Genomic DNA, 12,250 nt, shown 5'->3' on the forward strand with positions numbered 1-12,250 from the left:
ATTAATATAAAAGACTTGGTGTTTATTCCGTCTCTGCGTCTGGAGTAATCTAAGGCAGTGTACCATTGGCAGCTAAGGGCCCGGCTCCGAAGGACACTTGCTTTTGTATCATTATACGGTGATTTGTGTGTGGTTTGTTTATCTTTATTACTTAGCAGTCTGATGAATTCTTTATATGATGCGCACTATGCTCTGTTACGTTTAATGAATGAATGATTTCTCTATATAAAGACTCTGCACTGTATAATTGGATTTACACAGGGTCGAATTGTATCTTTATTCCGCCATTTCTGTAACAGAGTACTGGTAGGAATGTTACTGTCATTGGATTTATGTTAAACAATATTTGTGGGATTTGAGAGTAGCGTCATTCTGTTTAGAAACATAGTCGTATCATTCAATACTCTCAGATTGCTATATTAATGTAGAACATGTACATACAGGTGATGGTTGTTGTTTCATAAATCCTTACGGATTGTTGTTCCATTTGATTATTGCTGTTCCATTTTACTGCTGTTCCATTTATTGCTGTCCCATTTCCATTTTGCTGTTCCATTTTACTTTCCGCTGACTTATTTACCTGCCTTTGTTGTTTTGGTGTGAGAGAAGGCTTACGGCTGTAGTGAGCCTCAGCAAGACGCTGCTTAGCTCCCAAACCTATAAGTCCATGCTCTAATTCCTCTTCTTTAATCAGTTTCTAGAGGGAAGGGTTATCGATTCCGTACCCTTGACTGATCAACTGTTTTGTGTGATTCTATCTTTTGGTTTCGTTACAGCTTAGCATCTGTTTTCCTTTGATCTTCTCAACCCACTGTACTACTAAGCATTACTCGGACAAATAGCCTCGGATTGAGCTACTTCTTGCAATGACAAAACGTTCCCGGATTGACTTATTAATGTGGAATAATTAGCGGTGTGAGAGACCCTAGTTACAGCTCTACAGTGAGGTCAAATCAAAATTGAATTGTATTATATCCTGTAAATCATAATATTCTGTATGGAATTGTATTGGGTACATTCTTGGTTGAACCCGAAACCCAAGCCTTGATTGAGTCATTAATTCATAATTAGTAAGGGGTTGAAGAAGTAATTTGAACTTGTCATCTACTCATTATTGTAAAAATTATTAATTTGGTGCATTTTCGATGACAATCGACACCCTCGTCCTGTTAAAGTGAAAATCAAGCGAGCATGAAATGCAAGCGAGTGAGTTCAAGAGTTTACGTTAGTGAGTTTGAAAGGATAAAAGTATTCAATTATTAGAGTTTCTGAACAATATGATACTATCCACTATTGAGGAAACAATGAAAATCAACAAAGCCACTCTTGCTGATATAAAAATGCATCTACATTATGCACATGAGACCGTTGACTTGAGTCACAACTACAATGAGATGAGCTGCTATAGAAGGGTTGTGTTTCCAAGCCATTCAACAATACAAGTTCAAATGTTGATTCCAAGCCACTTAGTGATACAACTTCAAGTGTAGAAGTTGTGCATGATTAAGCTCAAATTTCCAAGCTAATCATCAAACCATGGGAAGAAATTCAATACAAAAAAAATCAATATGGTTTAGGATATGACAAAGATGACAACAACTTACATGTTCCTAATTATTCAAAACCAATCAAGTTCATCAATGGAATATTTCTTGATCAAGAAACATAAAAAATCAATGAGAAAGTTGAAGGAAAACCAAAATGTCAACATTTTCAAAGAACTTGTCATATGGAAGATCATTGTTTTGATCTCCATCCATGTCACCATTGTGGCAAGAAGAATCACTCATCAAAGTGACGTTGCAAACGAAAAAAACCAGCCAAATTGAAGGTTAATTACACATGGATTGATCTTTGGGAGTAGATGTCAACAATTAAACAATTATATATGTTTTATCAAAGAATTCAATCTGTCATGAATAAAAATATTGCATCCAATAGTGAAAAGAAGATGGTACTCTAATGTGCTTGAAAGGGGGAGTACAGTGGTGAAACTCTCCTACATCTTAAGGGGGGGAGTTCAAAACAAATGCAGATGGTTATGGTCTCTCCTTTCAACTAACAAAGGGGGGAATTGATGAATAAATTGATGATAATGGTTTTCAAACTAAAAGTTTCAACAAAAACACAATTTGTTAGTGGGAAAGCGATTAGGATGTTGATTGAGAGAAATTGTGCGCATTTTTTCTCACTTGGATGGTCATTCAACCTAGAAAAGGATAAATGGATAATTCTGCATTCAACTTGGCATTAGATTTAGTTGTCAATTTTTAACACCCTCTTCCAACATCTACCCAAGCAACCGGCCAGCTAGGGTAAACATGCGATAAGAGGCCACTATGATATGATTCAACCTCCTAAGTCACATTAAGGAAGTGGAACCAATGGAAACACACCATATAGACATCCAACATCATTAAAAAAACCCTCAGAGGACAAGTCATCCACTCAGACATACTGTCCCTGGGCCCCACTATTGTTTTAGGTCTCTTGGGCCATAGTCAATCTCATGCTTTGAGCAAGGGAGTGGCCAACAACCTAAAGTTTATCTCACAGGCTTGCTTGCCAACCACTGTGGACCAGAATCGCCAGTGTTATGCCAGCGACCTTGATATTTAAGCCACTTTTTCAGGCTCAGAGCTGAGATCATTGCCCAGAATTGATCCATCCCTTCAAATTAGTAAGATAACATGGAAATGGCAGTACTAAAGAAAATACTTGTTCAAGATCTTGATTGGAACCATACTAGCCATGACATGCATTTCGTCAAACATATTGCAAATGTGTAATGTACAGGTGTAATTCACAATTATGAGAATAGGGTTCTCATATTTAGCTGAGAATTGCTAAGAACCATTGATGCCTCAATGCATCAACTTCTATTCCATCCATTAGGTCATAGATACATTGATCATTCAATTATAAGTAAAAACATGATGAGAGCCACACATGGTTGCTGTCATAAAACACATACATAACCAACATAATAGCAACAGAAAATATTCATGAAATTACAGTCATATGGACCATGTATAATCCATCAAAATGATCATAGAAATACAAGGATAAATAACCATTCATTAATGATTCAAAATCCAAACCTAGGATGGGACTTCTACATTCCACCTGACCTTAGAATGGTTGATCCAAATCTCTCTTCAGTTATTCACCCCCGTGCCATACTCCAAGCATGAATGTGGGATCTCATAGAACACATCAATCAAAAATCATCCAGGGCTTCTAGAAGCCATCCACCTCAACCCATCAAATAGTGATTCCACCTCACGGTTGAACATCAAAAAACCATTATCAGATTGGTCTCCATCCAAGCCTTCCAAGGCTTCCAGAGAATTTGCTCCAACCAAGGCTTTTAGGACTAGTAACTCAACCCATAACTGTCACCAGGTTTCAAGAGAATATATCCAACCAAGGCTTCAAGGACTAGTAACTCAACCCACCAAGGGTTTCCAGGACTAGTAACTCAACCCAAGCTATTATAGGGCTTCCAGAGCATTTGTCCAATATGATGTTAAATGAAGTTATGAGTCATTTTTATGTTTGTTGGATTATATGTTTTAATTATGATGAAGTTTATTGTTTAGAATATCCACAATGCAACAATAACTCAGAGATATAATTTATGTTTCATTCAATCTACAAGTATTGATATTTTGATTAATTTAGCCATGTAATTTGTTCATAATGTCATGGTTTAAATGTGTTCAAACTTAGAGCTTTTTAATTATATGGTTGAAAAAATTTCAAGGTTTTTTTTTTTTTTAATGCTATGGTTGAAAACAATTAGATTTTTAGCGATCTTTAGTGCCATGTTATTATATGTTTAACAACATGGATGAAAACTTTTGGAATTTTAATGTGTTTCGGATCCCATTATTTTATCTTTATCATCATTACTAAAAAATGTTGAAATTAAACCTCAGAAAGAAAAATGTTATTCTACCAAATACATTAGTGCGTTTTTTCCATTTATTTTGCACAAAAAATTGGTTCTACTGCCATTTTTTAAATATGTTGAAAGTTAACCCTAAAAAAATAAATCATCGTTCCAGAATACACACTTTTTGTTTTTTGCACTATTTTTCATGTTTTTTTGGGGTTTTTAAGCTAGATTACCCATTTTGAGTTTATAGTTCCCATTTCAAAGTTTACATTGTTCTACTTTCCTTTCCTTTATCCTTGCTTGCCTTCCTTTCCCTTTTCTTTCTTTTCCTTTCCTTTGCTCAATTTTCCTTCCTTTCTCCAATCCTAGAATGTTCCAAGAAAACTCTAAGTGATCAAGAGAGAGAGAGAGAGAGAGATCTAAAATTGAACTTGACAAAAGCCATGAACTGATCCTCAGAATCCTTTTTATGCATGAGACCTCTAATTTATTTATTTTCCATTATTTTCCTTAAATTTCCTCCTCCCGTGCAACCTATGACCTTTCACCTTACTTTTCTCCTAATTTTCTTTACTTTCATTAATAAATGTGTCAAACATGCCTTTTTTATTTTTAATGCCTTTGCCAATTTTCCTTAGATGAAACACACATCCAGTAATGCCCACTAGGATATATTTTCCCAACATTCAACTTGGAATAAGTGTCCCTTAACCGTGGTCTTATTTTGCCTCTATTAAATTTTATTACATGAAATTTTCACCAGGGCTGTTACACCCTTGCTACTTTCTAGAGGGTAGTTTTTAGTATTTTTTCTGAACTTGTTCATGACTCTGTTGAAATATACATGGATGATTTCACTCCTTATGGATATGAATTCCATGAAGATCTCTCCAACCTGTGCAAGGACTTGAAGAAATGTATTGAAATTAATCTTTTTCTGAGCAAATTTGAATTCTTAATGAATGAGGGAATTTTCCTTGGACATTCCATATCCAAGGAAGGGATACAGGTGGACCCAAAGAGATGTCAGGAGTTTCTTGGGACTAGCTAAGTATTATAGGAGATTCATCAAAGACTTTAGTAAAGTGGCTTCACATTTGTTTGGATTATTGGCCAAAGATTCAAATTTTTGTTGGATCAACAATTGTCAAGAGGCCCTTGAAGATTTGAAAGAAAAATTGACCACTGCACCCATCCTTAGGGGTCCTAACTAGGAATTGCCTTTCCATATCCATACTTATGCATCAAATAAAGCTATGGGGGGGTCCTTAGGGAAAGTAGAGGATAAGATGCCTTATCTTGTCTATTTCATTAGTAATAATTTATCAAAAATTGTATTTCAATATACCTTGCAAACATCAGTTATATAAATTGTCTTAGACAATTATTCAAAATCACTCATATTTTCTTGCACAAAATCAAAAATCATATCTTCAGATGAATGACTTGATGCAAATGAGGATGTTCCATATTATTCTCTTTCATCAACTAGTGCCCCATCTAAGTGCACATCCATGCCCAACATTTTAGTTTTCAAGATTCTTCTAGATCTACAACTAGGTTCAACATGCACCCATCTCAACACTGTTTCTTCTGGTAACAATCTCTTCAGAATCTCTATCATCCTGAAGTGAAGAGTTCCTCTCTTTGTTAAATTGAAGTCATAAACAAGTATGTCAACATCCTCCAATTTTAAGTGGTCTGTGCGGCAACGATTTATATTTGTACCCTTTCTTTTTCTCTTTCCGCTAATTTTTTTATCAACTACCATCTCTGGCTTGTACGCACCATTGAATGGGTGTGTATTTGTGGCATACCAATGTAATTCAACACCAACAACATCCTCATTTTCTGTAATGACTTTTATAGCCTTAGCAACCCAGAGTGGATAGCCATTGGCATCTCCATCTACTAGCACTACGATCATGCAACCCTCCTTAATATCCTGTATTGAACCCTTGTAAATGTCTTGCAAGGCTTCATGTTGTGCACACAATCTTCCGGAACCAATATACATTTCTCTTTCCTCTACCTATGAAGAATTAATAATACCTTGAGATTGTTGTTGTTCAACAATGTTTCTTTCCTCATGTTCATTTAACACATTTTGTGGCCAAATAAATGGAGTTTTCAAAGGTATATATTCATTTATTGTTCTTAAAATGATATCACTTTGATTATTGAAAAAAGACTCCCACCAAACTGAACTAGAAATGTCAAAGTACTCATATGTATATCTAATACATTTTTTAATTTCTTCCAGGCAATTAGAATAATTTATATCTCTCTTATGCCTGCGTGCATTATGAACTTCAGCAACTAATTGTAATAACAATATATTTGATGCAAATATTGGATGGTCTGGAATGAACTTCAAAAATCCAAACCTGGTGATGACACCCATTCTGCAATAGTTGAATACTTCTTGCCCCACATTAGTGCTTTCCCTTAAAAAAAAATTGATACAAAATTAATGTTGGAAGCTAATGTCATTAAGTTGTTCAATGAATTTTTCCTCACCATGTGATCCCAGAATAAACCTTCACATGTCAACATTTCCTTCCAACACACGAAAAATAGGTTCTGGCATATATAATTTCTTAATGCATTCAATTAATGATGGTAAGCTCCCAACATCCTTCCTCCTCAATGTGACCAAAAAATTACTAAACATATGATCAATATGGTCATGAGTGTGCCCAACAAGAAGAAAACCAACCTTTACCTTCTGAAATTTTCTGAATTCAACAATCATGTTTAGATATCCAAAAACAATCTGATTTTTTTTTTCACGACAAGTATTATCCAATTGTAGATACAAAAATTTAAGAATATTACCAGACCAATGAGAAAGAACATCATGAATTATGGTTATTGTCATATTTGCATCATTATGAATATTTGGAGCTATGAAGTATACCCTTGGCAACATTTTCCCATTTAAGACCATACAACCGACCAAGTGAACTAAATAAAATTTTCCTCCTATACATTTTTGGGTGTGTGAACAAAATGTGGTAGAAGTGTTTTCTTCTAGTCCATACCATCAATTATCAAACCCAAATATTTACTTGGATTATCATAACACTTATTTTGATGCTTGTACAACTTTTTCCTTTCACTTGTTCACTATTCACGATGCTCTTGAAGCGCTTTGACAATGGAATCTATGCAACATAAATTAAAACCATTAATAAATATGTTTTCATAGTTGATGACTATACAATTTTAAAAAATAATGTTATGAATTCTTACCTCTTTCTTCCCCCTCGCATTTATGAAGCACATGTACTACAAACCCCCATTCTTGTCTTCTTAGGAATACATACATTGTTGCATTCTTTCTTCCATATCTTCACAAAATATTGACATGTAATAAATCAACCATTTCCTTCAGCACCTTCTACATATTATTTGTATAAGTTGTAGATTTCTCGTCTTGAGAAATTATCTGGAATGTTTATTGTCTCTCTATTTGGCATACACTCTCCATGCTTTGAAAAGAAGTCTTTCATCCATGACATTGCAGTACTTGATAATGGCCCAAACTATTGTTTATGAGGTACTTCTAAATAAAATATGGGATCCTTTTCCAAATTTTCTTGGATTCTTTACAGACGAAAATTACCAATTGAATGAAACATTTTGAAGTCCTTTCTACAAATAAATAAAGACCCAATATGATAATCATAACCAGGGAATGTAGATTGCATGCACCCCACTAAATATGAATTTTGCATGCTTTTATTCATTGACAAATATCTATTCCTTTTCTCCAATGCAAACTTGAAATCCATATGTTTCAAGTAATCCTTTTAACACCATTCACTTGAAATGAAAGCACTAATAGAACTTATTCTCATGAGATATTCTACTCTACCCCTTGTATAACCAGAACATCTTGGATTGATACGAAAAGGTCTGATCCTACTCCTCGATACAATATTTTTTGGCAACGTCTCCATCATTGAATCATCATATGTATAAGAATTTTCATCATAATTAGGAGGAATATTATCCTCACTATGATCATCTGTGCTTTTGAGATACTGACTTGGACTATATTTTTCATCTTTCCCTTCATTAGTGCTACCTTCATAGTCCTTAGAATTAGGACTAAATGGAAAATTTGACTCTCTGTTTATTGGATATTTTTCATCATGTGCATTGTCAGTGCTGCTCTCATAGTCCTTAGGATTAGGACTATGCAGAAAATGTGACTCTTTACTTACTGGAAATTCTTCATCATGTCCTTCGTCACTATCATATTCCTTGGGATTAGGACTAAGTGGAAAATGTGACTCTCTATTTATTGGAAATTCTTCATCCTGCCCTTCATCACTATTGCTTTCATAGTCCTTAGGATGAGGACTAAATGGAAAATGTGACTCTCTATTTACTAGAAATTCATCATCTTGCCCTTCATCACTACTACTCTCATAGTCGTTAGGATTAGGACTAAGTGGAAAATGTGACTCCCAATTTATTGAAAATTCTTCATCCTGACCTTCATCACTGTTGCTCTCATAATCCTTAGGATTAGGACTAAGTGGAAAATGTGACTCTCGATTTATTGGAAATTATTCATCCTGGCCTTCATTATTGTTGCTCTCATAGTCCTTATGATTAGCAATAAGTGGAAAATGTGACTCTCGATTTATTGGAAATTCTTCATCGAGGGCTTCATCACAGTTGCTCTCATAGTGCATAGGATTAGGACTATGTGGAAATTGTGACTCATGATTTATTGGAAATTATTCATCCTAGCCTTCATCATTATTGCTCTCAAGGTGCATAGGATTAGGACTAAGTGGAAACCATCACTCTCTATTTATTTCAAATTCTTCATCCTTCTCTTCATCACTACTGCTTTCATAGTCCATAGGATTAAGACTAAGTGGAAATCGTGACTCTTTATTTATTTGAAATTATTCATCCTGCACTTCATCATTGCTTCTCTCATAGTCCTTAGGATTAGGACTAAGTGTAATATTTTACTCTCTATTCATAGTGAATGAATTTTCATTATATTCATCAATATGAATAGAGTTGTTACGCGACGAAGATGTTGATGCTTCACAAAGTGAAACTTCACTATCAGAAGAATCCATGGCTTTCAAACAGAAGAGGTTGAATGATACAAATGCACTCTCTCCTAATGATAATATATAGCTTAAAGAATGAAAATTTCCCTCCAAAGTTTCCCTCCAAAAATTTCATTTCATGTATTTCCCTCCAAAATTTTCTTCTACAATTCATTGAAAAATTTTAACTAAAATTTTCTCTTGAAATTAATCTTTTAAACTAAATCTTTAAACTAAAATTTTAAACTAAATCTTTTACCTAAATTAATATTTTACTTAAACTATATAGCATTTATTAGACAATTGAATATTTTTTTTAATTTTTATTATATCTTCTATCCCACATTTAATATAAATTACTATATCGCCATAACATGATTTATATATTAAGTTTTTATAAAAAAAAATTAATACCACATTCATGAAGCGATAAAACAATTCTGTAATTCCCGCTATATAATAAATTTCATTATCACTATTCCTCACATCACATCAAGACTTTTCGAGGTTTCGTTTAAAAGACTACAGCGATTTTGTGGAGTAGCTACATTGTCATTGCCAACACATTCAACAGGAGATTATCACATTTGAAAGGTTAGATTCCCTTTTGTTGAGTGTAGGTCTTAAACTCTCATAGTTTTACTAGTAGTTATGTGTTAGTTGGGTTGTTATGTTCGTGCAGAATACCAGACAAAAAACATATTCCAGTAAAAAAAATTAACATTTTATTAATGAAATTTAGATTCCTTTTACAAATTAAAACATCACATCAGTCGGTCTTACCTGAAAACCCCCTGGCAGGCAGGGGGCCACTATGTCAGCAGTGGGCATGGTGGGCTTGACCGTGGGCTTGCCTGGCCATGGGGGTGCCTACTTGGGGTAGAGCAGACCCCTGGTAATCTGCTCTGACCAAGGGGATCCTCTAACCCAGGCACACGCCACTGTGTCACGGGCAGGTACACCCATGACTGGGCACACATGTCCATAGGTTGTGTGCCTGTGAGCAAGCGCAACCAGCTATGGACATGCTCGCTCATGGCATAGCAGGCATGTTTCGCTTGTGGATGGGCACGCTCAGCCGTGGGCATGCCCGCCCTGGGCAAAATGGTCCCCAGCAAGTCATGGGGGTGATTCTGGGAATCTGACCCCTAGCAGGCTAGGGGGTTGTTTTGCCCCAAGTGGGCATGCCCATGACTAGGTGCACCCACCCACAAACATGGCACTAAGGCACAACGCCCCCCTAGTAGGTGGGGGGCCGATTCTGAGAATCAACCACTTTACATGTAAGGAGTTGATTATGAGAATTTTCCCCTTGACATGTAAGGAGCCGATTCTCAGAATCAATCCCCTGGCAGGCAGGGGGGTTGATTCTCAGAATCGGCCCCTGGCCTACCAAGGGACCGGGGACAAATGTAAAAAAAAATATCTTTTTTTCTAAGGAATGGATTTTTTTTTTGTTCCTTGTATGAACCTAACATCCAACTTGTCATGGGGGTCGATGTGCATGTTTCTGGTCTTTTTTTTTTGTTATGTTTTATTTGTTTACTTAAGCTATTGGTTTTTTTTGTAATTATACTAATATATATATATATATATATATATATATATATATATTGCAGGAAAATGGCATCAAGGAAGATTCTATGAATCTTTCTGGACCAAAGACTACTAAAACTGGAGGCAGATCCTCAAAAAATATTGTTGAACAAACCTGACCTGAGCTAATAACTACAAATCTAGAGAGTGTCTCTAGGGATAACAAGTTGATTTCTTACTGGAAGAAATCACAAGAAGTGAAGCATACATAACTTATATGGTTTATGAAAGATAGAGAAGGCGAACAACATCTGTAGATATATCTATATGTTGATATCCCTAACGATAGTGGAAGTTATGAGTGCTGGGTGTTAGTGTCCAATAGTCACAGTGATCAAATGTACTCTTTTCATATTGTGGATAGGATCTTAGGGTCAAATTATTGTATTTTCAAATAAAATTTGGCATCTCTCCTAGTTGTCAAAAGGTCCCAACATCATTTGTCTAGGTATCATTGCTACTCCCTCCACTTGTTCAAGTCACCATCACCCATCATGGTCATGTCATCATTCCCTGTCTTAGGTCATCAAAAGAGTTAGTGTATCACCATATAGGTCATGATCTAGGATATACATTGGATTATCATCATTATATTAGCCATCAATATCAAACAAGGGAGTCATGTCATCCATCTTGGTAATCATCATGGGAGGTAGAAATTATGGAATAAAGTGAATAAAAGAAACATTTCCTTTTCAAGAAATAATGTTGCAATCAAATCAATCAATAGTCATTTTATCAAAAAGTACACATGATGTAACTCAATCATCAAGCCAAAAATCGATTTTTTGAGTTATAAAGGATCATCATAGCATTTTAAAACTTCATTCTATCCTTCCAAAAGCTCCAAGAGCTCCTCTCTTCCATTGTGAGACTTTCCACAACCATCAGAACTCCGAAATTCATCATCAATTGCTTGCTTCGTCAGCCTGCTACGTTTCTGGCAGAGTTGTTGCACTTTTTATTTGGAGGCCAAAAGGAGGAAAGAACAGGTTCAATATTCATCTAAGTGTTTCAAATCATCTCTAAACAAGTAAGTGGAGCCTTTACAAACCCTTGATGCAGTCAATTTCCTCAGAAAGATGATTAAAATCCTTGCCTAGGGTTTAGTTGTGCTTCTGCTGCGCTTTTCATTTGTATGGGATTTTGTTTCACTTGACAGAGAAATCCTTTTGTTTCTAAGCATTCACATCCTTAATTACCTTCTTCAAGTACTCCCCACCATTCCCCACACTCAAACTCACTCATTTTATCATTTTCCCTCACAACGCTAGCTAGTTACTGCGCTTATGGCCTAGGACCATGTTTTCCATTTTTCACCCCTCTTTCCTCACTCAATTTGAGAAATTCCACTTCCATTGTTTTCCACACACATATCCCTACCCCCCATAATTTCTAAGAAGTTATCCTATCCCCCTTCCCCTTCATTCCCTCTCCTCAAGTTGTTGCACTTTCAACCCTATTTTGCAGTGCAATCCCCTTGCCTATTCTTGTTTGAAACTAGGGGTTTCCGTCAAAAGTAAAGCCAAACATGGTAGATACCAGTGAAAAAAGGAAGTTTAAGGGAGCAGAGATCTCAAAATATGAGCCAACGCGTATGCAAGAGGAAAATTCATCAGATTCATAAGAAGATCATTTGAGCAGGAAACCTACCTAGCGATTTGTCAGA

At 35.6% G+C, this 12,250-nt stretch overlaps 1 pseudogene; it reads right to left on the bottom strand.

The window, feature by feature from the left end:
• Nucleotides 1–10,073, bottom strand: part of LOC149160924 (non-specific phospholipase C1 pseudogene) — a 54,253-nt pseudogene extending 44,180 nt beyond the window's left edge.
• Between the last annotated feature and the right edge of the window lie 2,177 nt (nt 10,074–12,250).

Source organism: Pinus tabuliformis, chromosome 5_2, assembly GCF_031772625.1.
Source record: "Pinus tabuliformis cultivar Carrire ecotype Pingquan chromosome 5_2, CPIR1, whole genome shotgun sequence".
In the NCBI taxonomy this organism is placed as follows: domain Eukaryota; kingdom Viridiplantae; phylum Streptophyta; class Pinopsida; order Pinales; family Pinaceae; genus Pinus; species Pinus tabuliformis.